A 27,660-nucleotide genomic window follows, 5' to 3' on the forward strand; every position below is an offset into this window, starting at 1 on the left:
CTCACCTGCAGCCGTAGCACAGTGCCGGCACACAGCACGTGGCTTCGCTAGAGCTTCTCCACCTCCCTTGTCCGTAAGAGCTGAGTTTGCAAGGTGAGCCTTTCTTTTTCCCTAAGTTTCCATGTGGTTTTTCCGTCATTAGGAATGGTTTTTGGAGACCTGCACCTCCAGCCTAGCGAGAGACGAAGGGAGGTTAACGCTCATGATACCTCTGACTGTGTGAAGGGGCTACTGCAGATTTTGCCATCTACTGCACTGGGAATACTGGTGATAGTGATAGTCTCCCCAGCATTTTAGAAAGGTAGAGGAGTGTCAGCAATGTTTCCTGCTGTTATCAGTGCTCTAGAAAAGTCAGGTGCTATCCGGAGCTGGCAAAGGACCTATGGGGTTGACGAGACCTTTTTCCCCTGGACCTCAGCTGCAGCTGGTGTGGGGGGTCCGACTGCGTGAGATGCAGGTTTTCCATGTGTCATTTCAATGGCGTTGAGTGAATGGTTTCTCCTTAAATATCAACAGTTCTCCATGATCCCTGCTAGCACAGCTATCAGATGGAACTGAATTTGTCGTGGCTCGTCACCCTCGTTGCAGCCGATCCATAATTTGGGAACCGACACCCTGGGGTTTAGGCGTCAAGTTTAAAGAAGTAAAGAAATACCTCATGGGAGTGCTGTGCCCGAGGGAGTGGAGTTGTTCCCGGACGTGCTGTGGGCTTGGAGGACAGGTCCCATTGCCCAGGGCCTTCGCTCTGTGCAGTTACTGCTGTGGTTGTTTCTTTGCTGCTTCAGGAATGCACAGGGTTGTTGAGATCACCCAGTCCAACCCCTTGCTCAAGGCAGGGTCACCTACACCTGGTTGTCCTGGATGCCCAGGGCCGTGTAAGTCAGGTTTTGAATGTCTGCAAGTCTAGAGACTCCACCACCTCTCTGGGCAGCCTGTGCAAGCATTTGACCACCGCATTCTGGTGTCTGGCCATCAATCCCACGGGACTTTGCCATAGCTTCTGTCATGTCAGAGGAAGGGAAGCAGCGGGGAGAGCCAAACGGTGCCGCCGTCGCTGGCCGGTGGGGATTGCTCAGAGCTTTTGCACGCTGACGTGGCAATAGGCACGCGGGTGGATGACATCTTCCCACCCCAAAAGGCTGCCTTGTGTGCTCCCAACTCTACCCCAGGCCGGAGCTCAGGTGTGTGCCCGTGAGATATGCAGGAGGGTGGCATACATCCAGACCTATGTACCCCACGCTGCAGGTTTGGTTGCAGCCTCTCCACCCTGGTGTCGGACCAACGCCTCCATGCCAGGGAGAGGGTCAGCCACCACGGAACCACGGCCCCATCTCCCTGGCTTGGCCAGAGGTCCCTTTTGGGGGGATGTTTTGGTGACAGCGGATCCCTGCCTGTTTAAAATCCAGGGCCCTCCTCTCCTCGCTTGCTTTTCAGTCACAGAGTAGGAGCACCCGGTGGCTTTGGCTGGCGAGGAGGAATGCCGGCGGAGAGCTCCTGCGCCCCTGATTAGCATTCGGCCCTGCTGCTCCCGCTGCTTTGGTGTTCACGCTCACCATTGCCTGGCAACCACAGAGCAAAACTACAACAGCAGCCCCAGAGCCTGAGCCTGCTTCCCGCGAGCGTGCATGCACGCCGGCACACGCCCGCTGCCCGCACAGGGACAGGGTGGGTGGCGGAGCCACCCCATGCTGCTGCCCACCGTCCCCCATCCCAGCAAGGTGCCAGGGTGAGGATCGTCCCTGAGAGGAGGAGGAGGAGGAGAGGGCTCCAGCGGTGTGACGGCTTTGCTGACACCCAGGTTTGGTGGGTCTGTCTGTCTGTCTGCCCTGGCATAGCATGCCGCTACATCCGGCACAGCCTGTCCCTCCACGTCGCTCGGTGGCGTGGGCCCTTCTGCGCTCAGCAAGCACGTGCCTCGGAGCGGAGCAGGGGCCCAGCCCCCGCCGCGGGTGCCTCCGGGACAGGGCGTGTTGAGGGAGAGCATTGGGTGTATGCGGGTGTATAAGGCCCCGTTCGACAACAGGGCGAGGCACAGCGGTGCACGCGTGCTCTGTGTGTGTGTGTGTGTCATGCACGCCTCTGGCCTTGCACCCGAAGCGGGGTCTGTGCGATGCCCGTCGCCCCTGGGTTCCCCGCGGGAGGCTCAGCCTGGCTGGGGTCTCCCAGGGGACCCTGGCACTCCAGCAGCCTGGGTTTGGATGCTGCCAGACTTCTACTAGACCATGCTGCCGGTGGAGCTGGCGGCGCATGGGAACCTGGGTGTGCATCAGGCTGTCTCTGCTCCCCAGGCTTGCACGTGCTTGGGGCCTGACGTCGTTTTTCTTGGCAGAAGATCGCTGTGGTTCTGTCCCCTGGGAGCAGCTGTGGGCCTTGGGCTCAGTTGCCTGCCCTGCCGGAGGCTCGCTGCAGCCAGTGGTCGCTTGGTCCCTCTGCCAACCCTGCACCTCATCCTTCTTCCAGCTGGGCAGGCTCAAGGGGACACAAGTCCCCTCCTGACACAAGGTGCCATGCTTCTGCAAGTGATGGGAGAGACAGACATGCCAGACAGACATTCGGTTCGGACCTAACGCATCCCCACACCTCCGCTTGGACTCTTTATTGTTACGTCCTTGGCTGCTGCGGGCTCTGTCTACGGTGCGTTTGGTGGCTGGAGGTCCTGAGCTGCCTGCCCTGTCCAGCCAGCCCACACATACCCACCGAGCAGCAAAAAGCGTAGGCGCGTGCCTTTTCCTGCTGACCACACATCTTCATCAACGATACTTGCTTGGCAAAGGGTTAAAGAAATACATCTCTCTTTTGTGTCTTGCAGAGCCTGGGGTCAGCGGACAAGAAGGACTTTTACCAGCCAAAGTAAGTGCCAGTAGCCGTGGTGAGTAATTGCATGGAAATTCCCGGTTGGTCCATATTACTAGCAGCTCTCTGGCTTGCTAAGATTAGACATTTGAATGTACAAGAATAGCTGCTGCAATTACACAAGTGAGGATAACAGTGGAAGGGCTGTCAATCATTTTGGCTTCAGGGCATATGCAAATCATTAAATCAGGTCAGAAGGAATCATGACAGCTTGACTGTGCCTGAGGGACAGAGCCGGGACCTGGCGGCCGGGGAGCAGGAGATGCAGGGGTGACCTTTCCCACCTCCGGCTCCCTCTGCTCCGGGTTTGCACAGCTGAGCTGCTTTGGAGAATTGAAAGGTTTCGTTTTGTGTCGCAACGGGCTGATCTTGAAGCATGTCTTCTGCAGCCCGTGCTTTGACGTTGATGCCTGTCGTCTTCCATCCGTTGTGGTTTGTAAAGCACGGTGAGCCGCAGGGGCGAGGGGAAAGGAAGAGGCTCTCTGGAGCCACCATATTCATGAAGATAAACAAAGGATCTGCAAATCACCCCACTATCATAAGCTTAGTGCGTACCCTTGGCTGTGGCTCTGAGCTGGCTGTGACAGTCCATAAGCGAGCGAGCGAGAGCGGGGCACTTAGAGCTGTCAACTTCTGACACCCGTATTAAAAGGCAAGCAGAGCTTGTGCTCGCAAGCCAGTTATGTTGTTGCACCCAGCGTTTGCAGAGCCTTGCCTCAGCAAGGCAAGAAGGTTGTCTCTTTGCTGGAAAGGTGTGTCTGGTACCGTGATTATATGGTTAAGGGCAAACTATTAAAAGCCATGATGAGAGGTTCAGTTCTGGCCCTGACCACTAAGCAGCTGTGCATGGTGCTGCTGAGCACGTTGCACATGGGACCTTGTGTTGCTCCTGCTCTGTTTGGGGAAGTGAACACCTTTATGTTACCGCCTTTTTTCTTCTGAAAAAAAGGCCATAGGTGGTTTTGAAGTTGTGGAATAGCGCTCTGGCGTGCAGGATTGTCAGAGGAGCGTGTTTTTGGGAGATTCAGTAGGAACTGGCTTGAGGAAATTTCTCCTCCAAAACTCACTGTCATTCTGCACTTGCTCGCTGTTTGCTGCTTTCCAAAACGTTCTTGCAGAGCTGATTCCCAGCGGTGCCTGAGCACACAGTGAGCACCGAGGCAGCATCCTCGGTCCACATTACTCTTGGTGTCAGAGGAGGCACATCCAAGGCGCACCGGGGATGGCAGGCTGTGTCACGGAGCGCCTTAGGGAGCTGCCTGCTCGCCGTCTGTGATGGGGAGCGCAAGTGTTGGGGGTGTGTGTGTTCTTCAGTTATCCACTGGCTCCTCTTTCTTTATGCCACCAAAAGTTTTTAAAACTCAGCGCTAGTCTCTTAGGTCCGTACTGAAAAGTCTGATCTCAGGGAGCTCCTCTGTCCGCTCACCCCAAGGCTGTGCTGATCATTGGCTTTCCAAGACTGTTGGCAGCTAAAGACTTCTGAGCCATTTCCCAGGCTGTTTAATCCCACGTGGCTTTCTGGGAGATCAGAGGGATATCCCAGGAGGTTACGGAGTCATCGTGGACATGACAACAAAATGGACATACATTTGGCAAAGCCTTATAACTGTGCTTTTGTGACCTCTACCAACAGTCGTCCAAGATTTCAGTGCTTCTTACTGTAGCGCTGCTGTGTGCTCGTGTAGTGTGTGTTTTGACAAGCAGGCTTAAAAAAGATCGAAGCATCTCTAGTGTCCCTATTCCAGCTGAAGCTTTTGTGAGGCTTTTAGTAAGCGATTTGGAGGAAATACATAAAGAGCTCTTACTCTTCGGTTTTCCTGCGGGGTGGTTTTGGCGGTAGGTAGCAACAATTATAGTGCTGCTTTTATAGCTCATCTCATCAGAGAAACGAGGGATGTTTCTCTACCTTAAGAAGGGGAACATGGGCTTCCCATCTCACTGAAGTTGCAGAGCTGTTGGGTCAATGTGGTGGGTGCTGGTGCAGAAGGTCTCATAGATACAGGGTGTCTTATCGGTGCTCTCTGGTTCTCCTGTGCCATGAGGCTACGGGACCACCATGGTTTGGCCAAGCGGCTTGTGATATCAGTTGTGATTTGACTAATCATAATATTATGACTTTGGTTTATGCCCATCCTATTTATGTTCGTTCCTCAGTGACTGTTTTGGGGTTGCAACCGGTAGAGTTTGGGGTCGTGATGTTGCCTGGTACCACTGCCCCTGTCCAATTTGGCTTTTTGATTCACCGGCTGCTGCCGGCACTGTTGCTGTTGCAGGCAGACCTGCTCTCGCTGCCGCAGCCCGTCTGCAAGGCTGGGCCAGGTGCTTTATGGAGACCCTCAGCCTCTGGAAGGACTGGAGCTGGTCTTCCTCGGCAGAGAAAGATCCCTGGCAGCCGCTGGAGGTCTGGTGGACCTGCCGAGGGCTCGGGAGAACTCAGCACTTCTGCAGCAGTTCCACAGACGTGTTCCCCGAGCCCTGAGCAAGGTGATGGTGAGCAGCCAGAGCATGGGAAGCAGCTGGTTCCTGGAGCTGAGTCTGAGACCAGGGAATCACAGAATCACAGAATCACTAAGGTTGGAAAAGACCTGTAAGACCATCAAATCCAACCACCAACCCAACCCCACCATGCCCACTAAACCATGTCCCGCAGTGCCACGTCCACACGTTCCTTGAACACCTCCAGGGATGGTGACTCCACCACCTCCCTGGGCAGCCTCTTCCAATGCTTCACTGCTCTCTCAGGAAAGAATTTTTTCCTAATATCCAGCCTGAACCTCCCCTGGCGCAACTTGAGGCTGTTTCCTCTTGTCCTGTCGCTTGTCACTTGGGAGAAGAGACCAGCACCCACCTCTCTGCAACCCCCTTTCAGGTAATTGTAGACAGCGATGAGGTCTCCCCTCAGCCTTCTCTTCTTCAGCCCTTGAGCTGTGTGGTCCTTTGTCACCCAGATTTTGCAAGCTGCTAATACAGCTGTAATGTTGTTAGAATATTTGGGCTTCCAGAGGTCCTTCCAAATTTCTGATAGAGGGCCCTTGACTGCTTTGGCAAGGCAGTTCCCTGAGCAGGGACCTGCTGGCTGAAGACCCAGGGAGACCATGCTCAGAGACAGGAGTAGGCTCTCCTGGGACAGGCGCTTTTGCTTACTAACGCTGCTGGCAGGGCTGGTTGGAGGTGTCTTGACAGGGACCGAGAAAGGCTGGTGGGTTTGCTAAGTCCTGGTGCCATGTATTTGCTCTTCAGTGTCAGCCACTGACTCAGTTTCTTCAAACCTAGAAAGAAATTTTGGTAGTAATAACAAGCATAAACCCCCTAGCAAATGTGGACTGAAATACCTGGGTTTAATTAAAGTGTCACTGATTTGCTGCAGGAGCTGCTTGCGCTCCCTCCCCATGCTGCCACCTCTGCTGAGAGCAATGCTCATCTGTCAAGAGAGTCGTCACTCGGGAGCAGTTAATATTTGCCAGGCACTTTGAGGTGTCAAGAGGGACCCTGCTGTTGCGACACAAAATGCTCTCCAGTGATCCGCTCGTTCAGTCCCTTGGGACCATGGGACCATGCTGAAAAGACCTGATGTCTCAGAGCCCGTGTCTTGCTCCAGCAGAATCCCACAGCCCTTTTATCCAGGCACCTTGTGGCTCTGTCTCCATTTCAGATTAAAGACTGCCGCCCGCCTTCTGTGCTTAAGCCTCAGACGTGTAAACACACAAGGAACCTTTGAAAGCACCTTACATAAAGCAGCAGCCCATGTTTGTTTTGCCTTGCAGTCTTCATTACGCCGGGGTGTCTCTGCAGCTAATTCGTTGTCACCCTGCTCTTAAGGCAGAACATTTAATCTCCTTGACTAAAACCTTTCCGTGCCAGCACTTAGATGAAAGTGAGTGTTTTGTTGCTGAATCATTATCTTGTAAAACCGTGGTGTTTTTAAGGATCTAGAAATCAGTATTTACATCTTGGAACCATTAAGGGCCATCATAATAAGCTTGATGTGTTCCTAAGCTGGGTGTTCATTTCATTGCCTCCTTAACTCAGACATTATTGTTGTAGTAATGATAATAACACACATATATGCTACATTTGACTTCTTTTGTGGTGGCTGAGAGTCATTCAGCTGGGATGCTCTTCAGGTAGCTCAGGTTCACACACAAAGTGCCAAGGGGTGGGAGGAGGACACACAGGGAAAAGGGGGAGTAAGAGACAGTGCAGACGATGCAGGGGGAGCGGTGGGGTAGGAGAAGCAATGCCGAAGCCACCTTTCTGTGCGGAAGCCTCGGGACACTGAACACTGCAAGAAACTGCCCCCAAACCACCTTCACAGGGTTGGAGAATGCTTCTCCCAGCTTCCGTTGGAGGAAAGGATGAAGTGCCACCATCTCTGGTGGCAGCAAGATGGCAGAGCGGGGGGGGTGGAAGAGAGGTGTTGGGGGTCTGTCAGGTGGCTGCCCCTCGGACGGGTGCAGGTTGGCAGCTGAAGGGGAGTGGAGCCCTCCAGAAGGGACCATGAGTATGGACTCCTAGCTTCCACCCCCAAATCCTGGCTAAGCCAGTTTTCTGAAGAGTTGGGGAGTTAACTCCTCGACACGCAATGTAATTACGTAAAGAAGATTGCGATGCCGGTCAGGGTTTACTAACAGCGGGGCCTGAGCCATCGAAACTTTATAGCAAGCTTAAAAAATATTTCCCCTGGGCTTTGGCCAGTGAATTCAGAGCCTGAGTTGCAGGCAGGTGGAGGGGCTTTAGGTCTCTCTGAGTGCTGGGGAAAGAAGGGAATCCTGCAAAGGTACTTTGGAGAAATGTCATGGTTCAACAAATGCCAGTCTGGGGATGGAGAGCAGAGCTGGCCCAGGGAAGACGGGGAGTGAAGGGTTAGCGGAAATGGGTGTGAGCGGTGGGAGGTAGCTCACGGCATGGCAGAGAGTTGCCGTGGACGTTTGCAGTGGGTGCAGGAGACCGGCTGGTACTCCACCCTCCGAAGAGTTCTGCTGCTTTCCACCTGGCCTTCAAAAGGCCTTCCCTGCCCTGTGGTGTGCTGATCTTTTAAGCTAAGGTGGCCCAGTCTCTCCCGGTAATACCCTGAGCCCAGAAAGGCTTCTGGAGGCTTTGCTGCTCTGGGGAGGGGGGTTCTGCCCCAGGGGGGCTGGTGCTGTTCCTTGCCCCGGTGCTGTTTGGAGGGCGATGGGTGCTGTGGTGGGCCAGGCTGGGGCTGTGCAGTCCCTCCAGCCCTGGCAGCTCCCTGAGGGGTGCAAGTGTGCCGCTTCAGGGCCTTGCGATGGGGCAGGACGACAGTCTGCATCTCCAGCCTCTTGGGAATGGTTTTGTCCCCCCAAGAACATTTGCTGTTCTGCTGGGAGCACCGGCTCCAGCTCCTCTTAGCTCTGTGGCTGTGGAGGGAGCGGGACACAGCCTTGACGGGAGCGGTGCTGGCAGAGATCACTTGGAAGCTCAGAGATCGAGGAGGCAGTAGCCCCGCTGATTCGCCCTGTAGCGTCTGGGCTATCTGCCCAGGCTAATGTCGCTATTTGCTTTTGAAGCTGGGAAAGCTGGTGCCGATCCATGCCCGGTGAAGTGAGTGGGGCCCCGTGCTAAGGGTCCGGCTGTCCTCCTGCTGCCCCCCTCTCCAGGCAGCCCGGGAGAGCAGCGCTGGGCTATGTGCCTGACAGGTCCTGCTGAAGACCACCGTTTTTGTAAAGTATGAATGAATACAACTCTTACTCATTTTCTTTTCTGTTGCTTGTTATGTGGGAGCGCTCACGCTGGGCCCCTATGCCTGCTGGGGCTGGAGGACCGTGGTGGGGTGCTCTACACCCAGATTTATGAGGACAGAGATGCCCTGGATGGCACCAGGACCCTTGATACCCAGAATTTAATATCTTGGCCCGAGGGACATCAGGACAAGGAACCACTTGGTTTCAGCGGTCCCTCTAGCCCAGGAGACAGGAGGAGGAGTTGTTGGGGCTGGTTGAACCCATGCTGCCCTGCTCTGGTGCCCAGGCCAGGGGTCCACCGCACCACCCCCTTGCATCATGCTCACTCTCCGGCTGGCAACAGCCCTCCCAGACCTGGTGGTAGAACAGAGTTTTGTTTTTTGTTGTTCCTGTACAGCTTTTAATGTGTTAAGTGAGGTTGCGATGTAGGCTCTTACTGTGCTGGTTGTCATAGAAACTTGAAGGGCTTTTTTCTCCTATCCCCCCAGCCCCTTTCTTTAAACCAAAGCAGGGTTGGGGTTTTTTTCCCCCCTGTAATTTCAGTTCCAGTCCAATTAAAATCCTGCGTGGCCCTAACTCCCTGTCTCCCGCACTGCCACACGAGGACTCGGTGTCTTTATGTTGTGCTTCCTTTTGTCCCAACTGAAGGGTGCGTGTTCCCGCAAACCGTGCACTTTCCAAGTGGTGTTGGGTGGGCTTCTGTCCCCACAGAGACCCCACCAGGGTTGGAGCTGGTCCTCAGCCTGTGTCCCTTTGCGGTGCCTCTGGGTAGGAGAAGATCCCCTCGCTCACCGTGGGGTACTTCTCCTTCTGAAACCAGGGAGCTGAGTGGGCATGGCTGCTTGGTGCCCAGTTGCTGGAGGTCCCTGGTCCTTCAGTGGAGACGTTGAAATGGTATCTGCCTGCCCCACTGGTCTGAACCCAGGGCTGCCTTCCCCTCTCACGGGATGGGAGGACGACGCTGCCAGCTCAGAGCCGAGACCGGCACAGAAGCCACCTATGCACCAGCTGCAGCCCTTCCGCATTTGCTACGCTCTGCATTAATCATGAAAAGGGAATCGAGCGTAGGAAGATGGGCATTTTTTAACAAAATAACCAAGGCTGTGTTCTCCCCTAAGCAAGAGTGCAAAGTATTTGCTGCAGTGAGTCAACACAGAGATGCTTTTGGCATGGGAGGTAACGCTCCCACCCACAGCAGCCATCGGTCCCACAGCCGGGTACCAAGAGGGAGAAGTGTGTCAAGACATTTCCCAAGCTGCTTGGCCAGCACTCTCTGCTGGTGTTTCTTCAAGATCTGTGAGAGGTCCTTTCCCGCATGCTCTGCTCCTGGCACGAGACTTGGCAGGGACTCCTCACAGCTAGCTCTGAACCTCACCTTTGCGGAGGTAGCACCCATCTTTGCTGCTCGGTGCCTCCCCAGCTCCTCATTGCTCCAAGGCCTGTGCTATCTCCTGAGTCACCCACCTTCACCGTGGTGTGTGGCAGGGGTTAGCCTTGGAGCTCCCGTTATCCGCTGGGATTCACTTCTGTGGGATTTAGGTACGAAAGGGTCTATCAGATCACGCCGCTTGGCCTCCCGTGGGCTGTAAGGATGTAAATGCTGCCCATGCACTCCTCCACGAGCTGAGGAGGTTGTGGTTGCCCTCTGAGAAGCATCTAATCCTCTGAGCATCTCCGAGAGGTAGCTAATCCCAACCCGAAACTCGTTTGAACTTGTTGGGCTTCAGCTCTGCTTGTCTCGCTGGTTGGCACCGCTCTGGTTTGGAGGGGGCAGGGTGGCAGAGTTTTTGTCGATAAACTCAATATAGCTCAAATCTTTTGCAGCAGGATGTTTTCTCCAGCCCTAAGATCAATTTTGTGACTCATCCCTCCAGCCTCTCTGCTTTTTTAGTATCCCCTTTTAAACATGGGCATCTTAATTGCGGGAGTGTTTTTGTGTTGGTCTCAGCAGTGCAATACGGATAACTCTCCTTTCCCCCAAGAACTGCATCAGCTCTTTTCATCACAACATCACATTAGAGCCTTGTGTTGGGTTGGTCACCCGTGGTGACCCCTGAGCCTTTCTGGAGGCTCTCTCTTGTCTGGGATACAGTCCCTGTTCATAAATACGGCCCAAAATCCTTCTCCATAGGTGTGTCATTCTGCACTGGGCTGCGTTAACATATACAGTGTTTGAATGGGCTCAGCATTACCAAGCAACCCACATTTCACTCTCTCCTCATCAATATTTACCGTTACATCAATCTTCCTGTCATCTGCTAATTTTTTTGAGCGAGGATTTTGTATTTTCTTCTCGATCATCGAAGAAAATATCGACTAGCACGCTCCCCGTGGAGCCGCGCTAACGATTCCCCATTGACGACTTCTGTTTGAGACCTGTCAGTCGGCTCTTAATCTATTTAACGTGCTTTATTGATACTGTATAGTACTGTCTTCTAAAATCAGAATGTCAAGAAGCACTTAGCGCTCTGCCTGCACAGCCGTAATGTACATGGTGCCTTTTTCAGCTCAGCCTGTATTCGCTAAAGAGTGACATTGAGCTCATTTGACAAGATCTCTTATCCACAAAGACACGCCGACTGACTTTAATTATAACTTACATCCTTTAATTATTTCTTAATTTAATTCCAGATGAGCCCTGGCTTCTGGGTCTTATATCAGGCTGACCATTTAGTAGTTAACTAGGTCATCGTCACTGCTGGCTGTGAATATTGCTGTGAAGGAGCCATTTGCCATCTGGACGTGGCAGCCCAAAGGTTGCTCGAAACAAGCAGCGGAGCCCAGAAAACTCTCCCCAGCTTTGGGTACACATTATCTGTGCCAGCTGTTTAGTGCTATTTGGCCGCCTTAGGTGGAGGTGAGGATATTCATGGTTTAGGAAAGCTACATCTCTCCCAGGAAGTACTTTACTCTCCTTTTTTTCCAAGCACGGAATAAGTATTTATTGACTATATTTGCTTTTTCTGCTTCATTATGAGCCGTCCTACGGTCTCTGCTTAAAAATGGACCTATTGCCGCTGACAAATGGACCTATTGCTAGAATTTGTTTGGCTCCCGATAGCAGATTTTGCACGTCCAGCCACGCATTTTCCCCTTCTTTAGTTTCCCTTATCCGTTTCCTACACATTGTAATTTTTCATTTGTATTGACCACCCTTTATTCTATATCCCATTTCCACTCTGACCCTTCATTTAGCAGACAGTGCTAATATTTTTGAGTTGCACGTTTTCCTAACTATGAAATTGGGAGTTTATGGACAGTCAGTGAACTCCCCTTAAAGAACGCTTATCTTTTCACTCTGCTTTTTCAAACTCTTTTCTGACAGTGAGTTTTATCCCGTCTCCTGGCATGTGACAATAGCCATTTTGCAGTACTGAGCATGTGCAATTCTGCCTGCTCCCATCTTCTCGTTGGTCCATGGGGATTGCTGCCAGCCTGGGCTGCCTCTCCGGGCAGCCAGCGACTGCTCGACCTTTTGTCGCCTGCCGGGCATTAACTTCTGCATTGAAAAGTTATCAACTATAGTGTTTAGAAATGCATGCGGTATTCTACTGCCGGCTCCGTGTGTCTTCTAGCATGCGACTCACAAACCTAAATCTTTCATAACGCGTTATTTCTTTCTATACATTGAGAACATATATTTACAGTTGAGCTCCTGCAGTGCTGTGCTGGCTCAGGTATGATGTGCCATGCCTCTTCCCAGTCCTTGGTGAGAAGGTAAATCTGTATTTCTTCAAGCACTGACTGCTAAAAGATCTGTAATTCTAAAGAAAAAAATACAATGGCATGTATCGTGAGTGTACAGTGCCCTCCTCTTCCTCCCCTGCCACCCCTCCTACACAGAGCCTTCTGATCACGTAAATCATTGTAGCAGGTTTCAGGAGTATCAAATGCATTAAATTTCTGCTCGTGAGTGAAAATCTCCTGTTCCTCATGCTCCTTTCTCAACCCCACTGCCTCACATCATCTCAAGAGCTTGCTGCTTTGCCCATCAGCACAGCACGAGCAAGATCTCTGATACTCTTTCCTGGCACAACCACAGATTAATCTGGCTTTTTATTCAAATATACAGTCCTGGTATTTTTTTCTCCGTGTTTTTCACCTGCGGTGCCAGATAGACAACTGGACCACAGAACCTTCAGCAGCTACATCAGCCTGCACTCTCATCAGAAGCTTTTCCTCGCCCAAGACCACCCTTACCACAGCCAACCTGGGCCCTTCGGTGTGTGGCAGCACCTGAGGTTGCCTTGTGCTCACCTGCCAGAGATGCTGTTCTCTAGAAGAGCGTTTTGCTGTTCCCGAGCCCGCCCCCAGGCAGCACCTCCTGGGAAAGACCGGCCCTTTGCAACGTCCTTCCAAACTGTTCCACGCTTTTCCCAACTTCCCATTGTCTCCTGCCTTGCTCCGGCAGGGACCGCGCGGGAAGCACAGCGCGTGCTGCGGCTGGTGGCTCTGCAGCCCTTCTCCAAGTCGCCTGAGTGCCTAAGAAGCAAAAATTGCCGGTGGTGGTGGAAATGACAGTATTAGCCTTGAGAGCAATCAGCCGGGTCTCTGAGCTGCGGCGTTGGTGTTTCTCCTCTGGCTCTTTGCTCTGGGAGGGAAAATCGGGCTGAATACGCTGATTTACTCGGGCTGTACTGAGCAGACTGTGTGGAGACATGCAGATAGCGCTAATTTGCTCAGGGAACAGAGTGTGTAAGGACATTAAAGGAGGAAAATATGTTGTCTTTACTGCATCCTGACAAAGCGGCGTGCGCAGTTCTAAGGCTTTCAGCTTTCCCGCAGGTTTCTGGCATTAACAAAGATAGGATTCGGAGTAATGCGGTGACTCCCAGGAGATGTGCCGTGGGAAGGGACGAGGGTGCGGGTGCTTGGTTGTCTCTTCAGGCTTGGGATATCATGTAAAAGGGCACCACCTCCAGCATCACCATCTAATTTATGGGGAAATGAATTCCTCCTCCAGAAGTGCCTCGTCTCTCCGTGGACTGCGTAGGGAGCCTGGGCAGCTCGCTCAGATCTCTGCCATCAGTCTTGCCACTAATGGCTTTCAACACATCCAGAAGATGCAGCTGAAGGTAGGATGAGCCTATAATAATTACTGAAGAAACACTGGATAATTATATTTATACCTAATTAAAGACTTGACTGAATCAAGCTGTGGAGAGTACAGGCAGGTTGACTTTGGGGAGACTTTGGGGCACTTTACTGACTGGTTGTGGGAGACCTGCTAAACCCCCAGCCACAAGAAAACACCTTCTTGCCCCACGGTAAATGGAAATGTGTGCAGTGCTTTGAGGAAACGGGCTGGAGAAGAAGGCAAAAGGAACCCTAAGGCCTGCAAAATCCCATTTTTACATTTAAAAATAGAAAAAACAAGCTTTCCAAAAAGCTTGAATGCCTCAAAAAAACCTCTGGAGCTGACAGCGGTTGAGCAGGGGCTGTTACACGTTTTTCTTTGCGGTAGGAGGTAGGAAGGAAAAAGCACCCAAGGCAGGAAAGCTCAGCTGCTTTCATTCTCCCCCTCGGATGTCAGAGGTGCTTTGTTTTCCAGAAGCACTTATTATTCATACAGCTATCTCATTAAACAGCTGAAATACAGCTCCAGCTTGGGGCTCATTATGGCACGGGCCCTACCACGGAGCCATGCAGCGTCTCGGCTTTCCACCCCATGGGAAGTCACGCCGGAGCTGGCAGGATGGTACTTGGCACCTGCCCTCGGGCACCAGTGCCGGTGGTAGTTTGGTCATCTTTTCCCCCCTGCGTTCCTCTTTTCTCCCTCTTTTAATCAAAGGTTTTGTCCCACAATCCTAGGCCACTGTCTAGGAGATGTGAGGGCTCAGCATTGCTTGTCCTGAGGGTCCTTCAGCTCCCGGCAGCAATCTTCCCGTAGAAGGTACAACACAAGATCTGCTATCTCCAGATGTTTCCCTTGTTCCCACATGTTTCCAGTAAGCCCCTCTGCCTGCACACAGCATCTTGACTGCCTGCATTGGGGCCAGTTTGCCAAGCCCGATTGTGCCGGATCCCTATTCTGCAATGATGTGGCCACTCGCCTTTGCCATTTCCAGACCGACTGGACGGCTCTGAGGATGAGGAGGACTCTGCTTCTGGGCGTTTATCGAGCTTCTGTGTCCCTCCACCTCCCCCCAGCTGGCGAGTGTTGCTGGAAGCTCTGGTTTGAATCAGAAACCAGTCTCAGTCTTCTAACCAGTTTCTAACCATCTCAGACTGGTTTCTAACCCTCCTGGTTTTGCTGCTGCAAATTACTGGCTTCACAGGCGATGAAGGCGAGCTCTGAGAGCCGGGGAGAAGGCGGCGTGGCTGCCACTGAAGATGTTGGTCCTGCTTCATTGAGAGCATCCTGTGGAGTCTCACCTTTGGGGTTTTGTTGGCTGGCTGGAGCCACCAGTGCTGTCACCAGGAGGGACCACGTGCATCTCGGCGTGCTTTGCTGTGATCGGCAGCGAGTCCAGCACGATGGATCCCACCTCTACCCACCGGTGCAGAGCGTGGTCCTGGGGGATCTTCAAGCCACAAGACCCTGCTTGCCCAAGCAGCAGGGACGCTGGAGGGGGTGTCAGCCACAGCGAATGTGAAACCCTAAATATTTGTACACAAAGGCCACGCTGAAATCCCCGTCCCAGTCCAGACATCAGAGGTGTCATTTTTGATTTCCCAAACATAGAGAGAGCCCTTTCAGCTCTGGCCTGCTCAGACACTGCAGCTTTAATGTCCAAGCACCCAGCGTGTTTCCACTCCCCCCAAATGCATCAATCAGGTCTAGGTGAGGCTCTGAAAGAGCCAGTTTGTTAAACAAACACACTTAGTGTAAAAAGTTTATTCCAGTTAATTAGGACTTCATTGCAATGGAAACAAATTACCCAGCTGTCATCTGCCAAGGCAAACAGCAACGGGGGAGAGGGGGTCCTGGCCAGGCGGGAGACAAACAGCCATCTCAGGCAACCTTATTTATGGCCTTTTTATGTATTTCTGTATTTATTTGGACATTCCTGAGCTGGAGAGCTGGGTTATTGCCGAGCCGCGTGCCACAGCACTTGCACGGCGTAGGCTGTCACCGGTGGCAGGTTATCTGCCTGTGGGGCTCCCGGGCAAAGACCCAGCACTGGTCCAGGCGGGCACTGCCCGTGGGGCCCCAGGGGCTGGTGTCTGTGTCCCTGGGCACATCCCTTCGGGCTCATCCAGGGCTCTTGTTTCAGAGACGGAGGTTAGGTGCTGGATGTGCAAGTGACGGGCAGGTCAGGGCGAGCTGCTGGTCCCTGCTTGCCGATGGAAGTGCGAGACGCGGGGGTCCCCGGATGGAGCAGCAGGGTGGGGAGGCACTCGGGGGAGCTGGGGGCTGGCAGTTACTGGGAGCTTTGCCCGAGCCAGGGACTTCCACGCTTCCATGGTTCCCTGTCCTCGCAGCGGGGTGCCTTGTGTCTGCATTGACCCCAGGTACGAGTCCCCATCCCCGCTGTAGCCTTATTCTCCCCTCCCAGCCCAGGCAATTAGCTTTTAGGCAGGAGAGGTCTCAGCACTGCCTGATGAGGCTCCTACTAATTTCCACCTCATTTTATTTGAACAAACACCCCATCGACACCCTTTTTTCCTCCTAGAGCTTTTATTGAAAAAGAGGGAGAAAGGAAGAACTGGGATGGGGGATAGGGAAGCTGGGAAGCACGCAGGGAGCAGAGCTCGGTGGGAGCTGGAGGCCATGTGATTCCCGCGGGAGCACTGAAGGAGCCAGGCAGGATGGTGCTGGCTCCCGCAGCCGACGCGCGGATGTGACAGATAAACCCGCGGGATTAGCAGCGTGTATCGTTGCAGGAGAGCAGCATCCCCTTCCTGGAGCATTAGTCACCCGAGCCTGATGCCGGGGCGGGGGAGGCAAGTGCAAGTCATCAAATTACCTCCTCCCGCCTGCTCTCGTCCCCCTGCTCCCAGGTGGCCTGTCCTTGCTTCGTGGGTGTCCCTCCAGCTCTGTCCTTCGTAACCAGAAGGTGGGCTGTGCCAGGGCTGCTGTGGCCAGGGTGGGGACACGCAGAGGATGTTGGCCCCGGGGATGGATGGGTGCAAGCAGGACATCTCTGCTTGGCCGCGGAGGTGGTCCCCCCCTGTTGTAGCCGGCAGCATGGTGGGTTGGGGTGGCACAAGCACGGGGGCTCTCTCGATCGCCCGTGGGGATGCATTCTCCCCTGCAGGCCTTGGGGACGTGGAGGACAAGAGCAGGTTTCTGCCCTTGCACTGGAACCTTCCAGCGGGCTTGGAATTCTCTTAGGTGCCTGGTGGATAAACCCAGGGCTCTTTCACCCGTCTCATCTACCGCAATCGCATCCAAGCCAGATTTTTCTGGTCCTGTGAAGTCCTGAAATTCACATTTGAATTTCACATTGCAAGCAACTTGCCATCCAGAGCCTTTTATACACTTTCCAAGAATGTTTCTATTGCCTTATAGCTGTGAGATCACCATGGCCCGCACTCTGAGGTTTCTGTCTGTGATGGCACGCGTTCAGAGGGGTGGAAAGCCTGGATCGGGGCGCGCATCCTTGGAGGGGCCTAGAAGGGGGCGAATAGCAGAGCCGAGCACTGATAGCTACAGAGATGAGTCCTGAGACCGGACTGATCTCATCTGAGGGATGTGGGAAAGATGGTGACCAGCACTGGAAAGGACAGATTTGGCTTTGTTTCTGGAGCTTGGAAGGGAGCGGAGGAGGGACTGGGGAGTTTGGCGCAAGCACCTTGGTTCCTCGGAGTCGGCTGGCCTGTCTTGAGAGGTAATTTGAAAACAGAAAGATAAAAAGCAGCAAGGAACCTCAGTGCCACGTTTCCCTGCCCCAGAGCTGGGCTCTGCTGGAGGTAGCCCACCACTGCTTCAGAGGCAGCGATGGCCCCTCGGTCCCGCAGCGACGTGCATGGGGGTCCCCATGCCCCCACTCTCTGCGGGAGCCCCGGCGGGCAGAGCCGGAGTGCGGGGTGCCAGGCATCTCCCTCCTCCGGCTGGCAGCCCTCTATTATTAGGGATTTTAGCTTTCTGTTTCTAGATTGACTTGTTGTCAGTGTTTATTTTTAGCTCCTCCAGTGCCGTGCAGATTCCTCGAGGGATTCTTTCTTTCCCTCTCCCTCCTACAGGTTTGTTTGTAATGTAGCCGCGTTGATTTGAGCCACGAGCAGGAGCTTTCAACACCGGCGGGGGCTGCATTGCAGTGCTTGCGGAGCAAATTACCTTTGCGGGTTTATCTAAGGTTGATGGGTCTGTGGGGTCCGGGCATGCTGGGGCAGCCACCCCTGCAGAGACCGGGGTGCTGGGAGGGAGCATTGCTCCCACCTACAGCCACTGTTGCGGATGCCTTGCGGTCATCGCTCAAAGCCACTGTCAAAGCATGCCGGGTGGCTGCTGTCCCCCTCGCTCTTCTCAGCCCTGCCCTCCACGAGATTTCTCTGTTTTCACTACCTAGGGGAAAAAATTCAGAGCAGCATCACTGTACTGGCTGCGTGGAAACAAAACCCGGGGTCCTCCTGCAGCTCCGCAGCCAGGTTGGATGGAAATTTTTAAGCATTTTTTTTTAAAGCCCTGCATAAAGTCATTCAAAACAAGTTGCGAGTATATTTTGGACTCCGTCAGAGCTATCGTCGTCGCCTCACTTCGCCCGCTGGCTGTCCCAGACAAGGGCTCACTTTGAGCGTACCCTTCTGCCGAGCAGGGGGGGAATGTTTTCATTCCTAATTCAGAGCATCTGTCCCGCCGGGGTCCAGCCCCCCGTCTCCCGCTGAGCCCGGCGCAGCGCTGGGAGACCAGGGGCACCCTGCAGCGAATTTACCTGTCACCACCACCTCCAGGGCTGTGCTAACGTGTTCATTAGAAAATGTGACTTTCTTTGGACTTAGCCTCCTTCTTCTCGCCCTGGGCTGGCGCTCGGTGGGGGATGTGTGAAGGTACACTTTGTGCTCTGGTTTTTCCAGGATTTCTGTTATTTTGTAGACGAGGGTAAGTTTGCTTATTTTTAAACACCTAAAATACAGGTTGATATTCAGTATAAGTTTGCTGTTTTTCCTGGGGAGAGAGAGCTCTGGGAGGTCCCGTTCAGGTATGGTTTTGGTGGTGGTAGGTCCATCACCACGGCCCTGATCCAGGAAAGTGTGTTTTTCTGAAGCATTGATCTCCACGGGCCACTCTTACCCTGGGAGATGAGCTTAAGTGTTTTCTTGGACCTGGTCCTTTAAAAGCAGAGTCCCTTCAGCAGCTGAGGGAATCAAAGCCAATGATTCAACCAAACCCAAAAGCCACTGGCAAGGCCACAACAGTTAGATCCCCTTGCAGCAGCAAGGCCTGAGCATCGTGGTGTGGCAGCTCCTCTTCCTCTCCATGGATTAGCCAGCTGCAAGGAGGAGTAAGGAGAGCAGGCACGGCGGCCACACGTCCCCAAGGAGTGGGTGGTGGGACATGCTGAAGGAGAAGACAGGGACCAGTGCCTGCAGTGGTGCTCTTGGTGGCTCGTGTTTCGCAAAGCCGTCGATCAGCCATCACCTAACGGTGCTTTCTGTCATGATCAGGTTATGGCTGGCTGAAATCATGCCCAGGATTAGCAGAGGGGCTCGGGGTACCTTTGCAATGAGCCTAATGTCAGACTCCGCTTTAATCAAGTGACCTGGAGATGAGATGTTTTGAAACTGGTCCCATGTGCTGCGAGGTGCTGGGGCCACGGTGAGCTTTCCCCTCTCTTCTCTCAGCTGTTTTGCTTTGGGGTCTGACTGCAGCTTTTCTAGGGTTGAAGTTGTCATTGAGGCTCTTCTGATCTTTATGTTTATAATGTTCATTAGCACAGTTCCTATCAAAGAACAGCACGTTCCCTCCCTGTCCTCGTTTTCTCCCCGGTTAATAACCCTTTGCTGCTTTGGCTCGTTTGGAAAAAGAGACAGTAGCTTTGGGAACGACTCCTGGTATAATAGACAGACGTCAGCACTTTCAATCTGATCTGAAAAGCAGCGTTAATTCAAAGAGAGGGCTCAGTGAAATGACTGCAGAAGGCCCACGTTCCGTGTCTGGGGAGCATTGAGCCAACCTGTATCAAAACGTGGCAGCGTGCGTGTGTTCCTCCGAGCTGCTGAGAGATCCTCTGAACCCAGATGGTTGCTTTTCCTTTTCAGCCTCCTGCTCCTCCCTTCCCTCCCTGAGGCTCTGCTCTGGATATACTCATTGCTGAGGCTCATGGTGCAATGAAACCTCTTTAACAGGGTTGAGTGGTGCAGGAGAAGACCTAAGGTGCGAGAGATCATCCAGCAAAGGCTGGGCTGTTGCATGCGCCGTGGGTGTTGGAGGCATGTGGTGGGGAGCTGAGTTTTGGCTGGGGTTGGATGGGAGGTGGTTATGGTTTCCGAGCATCCGCTCTGCTCCTGAAGAGCAGATCTTCCTCAGTTGGGTTTTATTAGTGCTGAGTTTTATCTGATGGTGCAGATGCACCATTTTCCTCAGTTGGGTTTTGTCGGTGCTGAGGAACAGACCGAGGACACCAGACTGAGGTTTGAAGTGAGCAGGGGCAACCATTGCAAGACCATGCTCCAAACTTTCTGCCTTGCGGGGGGTGGAGCAAGTGCCGGTATTGCATCCCAGATGCTGAACCTGTGGGCGTTAGTGGCACAGCCCCGTCCCAAGGATGCGCGGGTATTTACTGGAGGTAGGGAGCCTGCTGCTAGTTTGGGGAGAGTCAGGAGACCACACACTTGCTGGGACCCTTCCCTATGGAGAAGGGGTTCGTACCAAGCAGGGCTGAGTCACCTCAGGGCAGGAAGAAGGCTGTGTCCATTGGGTGGTTCCAGTAAACCTGGGATTTAGTTCCAGGGGAGATCAGGATTGCTGTGTGAGTTTGGCAGTCAAGGAAAAGGAAGCAAGAGGCACCAGCGTGATGCTCTAAATCTTGGAGACAAGGTCTCCCATCTTACCTGTTGTGGCCTTGACCATTTCAGGGTACCTTTTCCACTGCCTATGAAAAGCACAACTGGCACAGAAACATCTCCAACCACTGTTGTCCTCCAGAGCAGAGGGCCCAGCTCTGCAAAAAAGCGGCTTCTTTCTGCAGAGCCTCCAGAAACTCAAGTCTCGGCTGCAGTGTCCTGTGGACCTGCTGGCTGGTCGCATCAGAAGGCAGTTTGCTCTGAGAAGTTGGAAAGCACTTGCTCTGTGACAGCCTGGATGGAGTTGCAGTGAGGTGTGAAGGGTGCTGTGTCCTGGGGGACCTGCCTTCTGTGGTGTCCCCACCCCACAGGCAGTGTTTGCCATGCACCAAGATGCGTTTTCAGCAACGACCTGCAACATGTTCTGTGCTGGAGGATGGAGGGGGAAGACAAGACACCTGGAAAACATCCATGCTGCTATTGCCAGTGTGAATAATCCACCTCTTCTTGATTCTTCAGGGCTACAGGTTTTCTCCAAGGACAAACCCTCCCGTGGTTTACCTTTCATTTCTGGCTGTTTGCTTTCTAAGTGTCTGAAACCACTTTTGAAGACTTTGGGCTCCTGGCAGGCAGCACTGCAGGCACACCGCACTGGGATTTTAAGTCACCTGGTGCAAAGTCTTATGTCATGGGTTTGTCATCGCGTTTCTGTGTCGTGCTTGCGTTGGTGGGCAGATACTGTCCAATGGCAGACAGGGCCTTGCACAACCATGGAACAGTCTTGTGGTCTGATGTGCGAAGCCCAAGCCCATGATGAAAGGCAGATAGTGAGAAGGTCACCCACCATGGCTCACGTCTCTAGTGTTGGGTTTGCTGCAGGATTCCTTTGTTGGAAATGAAAGTGCCTCCTCTCCTGCATCCATCCAGGCTCAGTCCAGGATGAGATGCAATCCTCTCACGTCTCTGTCCCCCCACTGCCGGCCTCAGTGCAGTCATGCATGAAGGGCATTTTAGGTGCAGGACTTCTGCTGATGGGTGGTGCCTCATCTGAAGGTCATCAAGTGCCGCTGGTTCTCCTGCTGGGAGGTGGCTCTCTTGCATTAAGAGGCTCCTGTGTCAGAATAAAACGTCTTTCACTGGCTTGGCTGGCACAGCTGTCCTTCGTGGGGTCTGAGGAAATGGGCCTGATAGTGATTTAATGATGCTTGGGCATGGTGCAGTGTAGACAGCTGGCTTCTGAGGAGCTCAGCTCCCCATGGGTGTCCCAATAGCAAAGGCCAGTCCCTGCAGCCCTTGGGGATAGGTGGATAATAAGAGTTAATGGGGAAACTGAGGCACAGAGACTTTAGCTCATAGGTGAGGCCATGCAGCCCAAACTGGTATCCTTTGATTTTTGTAGTACCAGACGAAAGCTGTTGTGCTGGGTCCTCTTGCAGCCTGGCCTTGGAGGAGGACCCCATCCCCATGCTCAGTCTCTGGCTGTGGTCCCGCACACGGCCAGTCCTTGGCCAGATGCTGGCTGGAGACGTGCCCCCCACAGGGACCACATCTCTGACAGATCACAGCAAGGTTTCCAGTCCTGGAAATGGCTTTGGCCCGTCCTGCTTGGCTCCTGCTGCAGAACATCCCTCCTCCCAGTCTTTGACGTTTGGTTTTTGAGTTGCTCGTGTCGGAGCCGAGGCCGTTTGCTCTTCCCCGAGGGCGGCGAGTGCCTCTCGCTCTCCCTTGCCTCGTTGCTGGAGTCCCTCGTGCCCCAGGCGCCGAGGAACTCTCCTCTCACTTGGCTGCAGAAACGGGCTCAGCATCCCAGAAATTCAGGCTTTCATGTGGGAGCCAATAGTCACACAACCTCCATCCAGAAACCATCATTATCGTCCGCTTGCTTTTTCTTGGTTTCTTTGAACTACAGCTCCCAGGATGCCTGAAGATATGCAGACATCCCGAAGACAGTGGTTTCCCATAAACTTTTGGGGTTTCATGCTTTGCAGGCAGGAATGTTTTTATTGCGTCGCAAATCCCTTCAAGTCCCTCAAACCTCCGTGGCGCTTCCCCGCCGTGGGGCAGACGCGGTGGCTGGAGGCGGCCACGAGGGAGGCAAGCCAAGGGCTTTTCTCTCTTACATTTTTCCCCTTTTTGCAAGAGGGACGTCTATAAATCCCCGTTGTGCCTTTTCAAGGGGACTTTTGGACTGGGAGGAAGTTTGGATGAGCTGCACTTTGCCTGTAGGGTTGCATTTCCCGTTCTCCTTGTCCCTGTTGTTTCAAGGGCTGTTAAGCAGCATCCTGTGTCCCCGTGCTCATTGCTCGGCAAAGCAGGGGAGATGCTAATGGGCAAGTGCTTCGGGCGAGGTGGCGAGGGTTTTTCACTGAACTGGGAAGAACTGGGGATGCAGGGAAGAGAAAAAGATGCAGATTCATGCACCGGTGCAAGACAGCCCAGCGGGCTGAGTTTTAAATCCTGATGTGCTCAAAAGACCTAAGGGAAAACCAGAGAGGGAAATTTTCCTTTAGCATGGAGAGATGTGGTTGTAACTGCGACCTGGTGGGTCCCCATCTCCCAGCCCCCAGCACAGATGAAACAGGTGAAACATCAGGGGACGGTGCATGATGTGCACAAGTCCCACGGGTGCCCCCACAGCTCCGCATCTTTCTGCTGCCCATCCTGGGACCGGGAGGAGGGTGCTGGGCGTGGAGAGGGTTCCGTGGTGTGGACCCGGCTGCCCCTAATAACCGCTTACTTTCTGTAGGAGAGGAAACGCAGAGGGCAGAATAGGGCTGTGTGTGACTCGGTGGCATTTTATGGCATTGTTCTTCTGACCGTAAAAATACTTTAATGAGTTTTTCCCATTTGGTGCTGGTGAACACCAGTGTTATATCTTATAATCAGACTCACGGTATTTTGCCTTCCTCCTCTTTCCCTTTGGTTGGTTAAAAAAAAAGCCCAGGATCCTCCATAGGTTGGGTTTTAATATGTATTTCTTCTATAGGTGCTACTTTACCAGTTTGAGGAGCTTTGTGAATAAAACACAAAGGTGCTGAGTGCCCTTTGGGGGCCACCAGCACCACCAACCAGCCAGCTCTTGCAGGAGGCGGCACAGGCGTGGGTTAGGCTGTGTGCGTCCCCATGGGACATGTCCTGGCCCTGCTCTGCGCCATTCCGGAGCGGCAAGGCCAGCGGGATGCTACTGGGTGTCCCTTTCTGGAGGGGTGTCCTGGTGCCTCCAGGGTCTGGGTTCATTCCCTGCCGCCCCTCTCCCGTCCTTCCCCGCAGCCCCCTGTGCAAGCACACCTGCACACAGAAGCACACCCGTGTGCACAAGCGCGCCCGCATGCACGCCCAGGCTCCTGGCACCTGCCTGCCCGTCCTGACAGCGAGCGATGGTGGCAGGCGGTGTGGTCTGCTGGAGGAGGCGGGTGCCAGCCCAGAAAGGAAAACCATCGAGGCTCTGCGGCCGGCTCGCGTTAACCACATCACTCCTCTCCTGCGCTTGGAAAAGCCTGGCCGACTGGCAGCCCAGAATAACAAGCTTTTCCATTCCTGCGCGCAGCGTCGGATGCGGGGCCATTTAAAACAAGAGCCGGCTCCAGTGCGAGTGCAGCGCTCAGACTAAACAACGGCACATCCCCCCGGGGCAGCTTGTCCCCTGCAAAGGGGGGGATCAGGCTGAAGTCACAGCTGCTGGGGCAGATCTGGACTGCACAGCAGGGATGCCGCGATGGCATGGTGGTACCTCACCATGTGTGGGTTCAGCCTGAGTGGTGGCCAGAGTGGGTGGAGGAAGATGAAGGTCCCAGGAGGACTGAGCCCCTCCAGGGACCTCCTCACCCATCCATGCTGATGGCACGAGAAGAAAGAGATTTGTTGGGTTTCGTCCTTTTCTCTTTATTTTATTTTCCCTGGTATCTTTTTAATTAGGATAAAAGCTTTAATTGCTAGGGGGAAAATTCTGAAAACTAGCTACCAGGGCTGTATGCAGAGCTCTCCTGTCCCCTGGCAAGATGGGAGGAAGTCTGCACGTTTCTCTGCCTTGGCAGACTTACAATCAAGCACGCTCACGCAGCCTGGTTGGAAGAGCCCAAGTTGTCTGTCCTGCTGCTCAGGAAGGAGTGATATCTTCATTAAAAATGATAGTAAAGGGAAAAGATAGCATTCTTAAAAATAAGCAAAGTGATAGGGATTTTGCTGAAGGAAAGGGATTTTTGCCCATTTTATTTTGTAGGTTTTATTTAATTGTTGACTGTAGGTGGTTGGACTTCTGTTTTTAAAGTAGATTAAGCTAATTTTGAGGGTGAAGTGTATTGGTACATGCCATTCATGAAATGGTGCTCATCAATGATATGGTTTATGGTAGGAAGTCAGAAAAAGATCTTTGCTTCCATCGAATCACAGAATAGTTTGGGTTGGAAGGGACCTTTAAACGTCATCTAGTCCAACCCCCCTGCAGTGAGCAGGGACATCTTCAACTAGATCAGGTTGCTCAGAGCCCCGTCCAGCCTGACCTTGAATGTTTCCAGGGATGGGGCATCTACCACCTCTCTGGTGGAAGTGCTCACCAAACCACTTTCAATCATTTATCAGCAGTCCTGGCTAACTGGGGAGGTCCCAGTGGACTGGCGGTTAGCAAATGTGACGCCCATCTACAAGAAGGGCTGTCAGGAGGATCTGGGGAACTACAGGCCTGTCAGCCTGACCTCGGTGGTGGGGAAGATTATGGAGCAGATCATCTTGAGTGCCATCACGCGGCATGTACAGGATAATCACGAGATCAGGCCCAGTCAGCATGGGTTTATGAAAGGCAGGTCCTGCCTGACTAACCTGATCTCCTTCTCTGACAAGGTGACCCGCTTAGCGGACGAGGGAAAGGCTGTGGATGTTGTCGACCTAGCCTTTGGTAAAGCCTGTGACACCATTTCCCACAGCATTCTCCTGGAGAAACTGGCTGCTCATGGCTTGGATGGGCACACTCTTCACTGGGTAAAAAACTGGCTGGCTGGCTGGGCCCAAAGGGTTGTGGTGAATGGAGTTAAAGCCAGTTGGCGGCCGGTCACAAGTGGTGTCCCTCAGGACTCGGTATTGGGGCCGGTCTCGTTTCATATCTTTATCAATGATCTGGACAAGGGGATCGAGTGCACCCTCAGTAAGTTTGCAGACGACACCAAGTTGGGCGGGAGTGTTGATCTGCTGGAGGGTCGGAAGGCTCTGCAAAGGGATCTGGACAGGCTGGATCGATGGGCCAAGGCCAATGGTATGAGGTTCAACAAGGCCAAGTGCCGGGTCCTGCACTTGGGTCAAAACAACCCCACACAACGCTGCAGGCTTGGGGACGAGTGGCTGGAAAGCTGCCCTGCAGAAAAGGACCTGGGGATGTTGGTCGACAGCCGGCTGAATATGAGCCAGCAGTGTGCCCAGGTGGCCAAGAAGGCCAACGGCATCCTGGCCTGTATCAGAAGCAGTGTGGCCAGCGGGGCTAAGGGAGTGATTGTGCCCCTGTACTCGACGCTGGTGAGGCCGCACCTTGAATGCTGTGTTCCATTTAGGGCCACTCCCTACAAGAAGGACATTGAGGTGCTGGAGCGTGTCCAGAGAAGGGCGACAAAGCTGGTGAGGGGTCTGGAGCACAAGTCTGATGAGGAGCGGCTGAGGGAGCTGGGGTTGTTCAGTCTGGAGAAGAGGAGGCTGAGGGGAGACCTTATCGCTCTCTCCAACTACCTGAAAGGGGGTTGTGGTGAGGTGGGTGTTGGTCTCTTCTCCAAAGTGACAAGCGACAGGACAAGAGGAAATGGCCTCAAGTTGTGCCAGGGGAGGTTTAGGCTGGATATTAGGAAAAATTTCTTTCTTGAGAGTGTGGTGAAGCATTGGAACAGGCTGCCCAGGGAGGTGGTGGAGTCACCATCCCTGGAGGTATTTAAAAGATGTGTAGATGTGGCGCGTAGGGACATGGTTTAGTGGTGGACTTGGCAGTGTTGGGTTGATGGTTGGACTTGATGATCTTAAAGGTCTTTTCCAGCTTAAATGATTCTATGATTCTCTCTGGGCAACCTGTTCCAGTGTTTCACCACCCTCAACGTAAAAAAATTCTTCCTTATATCTGGTCTGAATCTCCCCTCTTTTAGTTTAAAACGATCACCCCTTGTCCTATTGCAACAGGCCCTACTAAAAAGTCCCATCTTCCTTATAAGCCCCTTTAAGTACTGAAAGGCCACAATAAGGTCTCCCTGGAGCCTTCTCTTCTCCAGCCTGAACAACCCCAACTCTCTCAGCCTTTCTGCATAGGAGAGGTGTTCTAGCCCTCTGATCATTTTTGTGGCCTCCTCTGGATCTGCTCCAACAGGTCCATCTCTTTCTTGCACTGGGGACCCCAGAGCTGGACGCAGTACTGCAGGTGGGGTCTCACCAGAGCGGATTAGAGAGGCAGAACCACCTCCCTCGACCTGCTGGCCACGTTGCTTTGGATGCAGCCCAGGATACAGTTGGCTGTCTGGGCTGCGAGCGCACGTTGCCGGCTCATGTCCAGCTTTTCATCCCCCAGTACCCCCAAGTCCTTTGCTTCCTTTAAGCTGTTTTACAGCACCAAATGGAGATAACAGGATCTTGATGTGACAAGGTGGCAGGCATGGAGATACCAGCCTAAATATTGGTTAGAGTCTGGAGAGAGAGGAAACTTCCAGATCATACGTCGTCTTCACCATCTCACCTCTTCCGAAGTCCCGCAGCCCCGTTCACAGGGCATGTTCATATCGGTGGGCGCGGGGGTCTCTCGGCACCATGTCCCACTGCCTCCTTGCTGTGCTCACCCATGGGATCCTTCCTGGCTTGTACCCACGTGGGGATGGGTTCCCAACAGGATTGTGCATGCCCGTGGGTGATGACGATGCCCAGGGAGGGAGATGATACAGGTGCAGGTCCCGTTCCCGCCAGCGGCACGGGCATGCCGGGGGGCTGCAGGGCGCAGTGTGACTCACCAGGCTGTGGGCACACGTGCCCCGCATCTCTTTTCCTGCGCGGACAGCTGTTGGTCAGAGGAGGGACAGTTGTTATTGTCAAAATGCAAATGAATAAAATCATTGTTTTGGCAGAGAATTTTTAGGGGAAGGACATGCAAATTTACCTTCCGTTCAGAGTGTACACTGGTATTAAAATACAATGTTTGAAAGCCAAAACAAAAGAACATTTTAATTTCGGACTCATCAGATGGTTCCTTCTGCTTGGATTAGCA

This window comes from Gavia stellata, chromosome 18, assembly GCF_030936135.1.
Source record: "Gavia stellata isolate bGavSte3 chromosome 18, bGavSte3.hap2, whole genome shotgun sequence".
Taxonomy (NCBI): domain Eukaryota; kingdom Metazoa; phylum Chordata; class Aves; order Gaviiformes; family Gaviidae; genus Gavia; species Gavia stellata.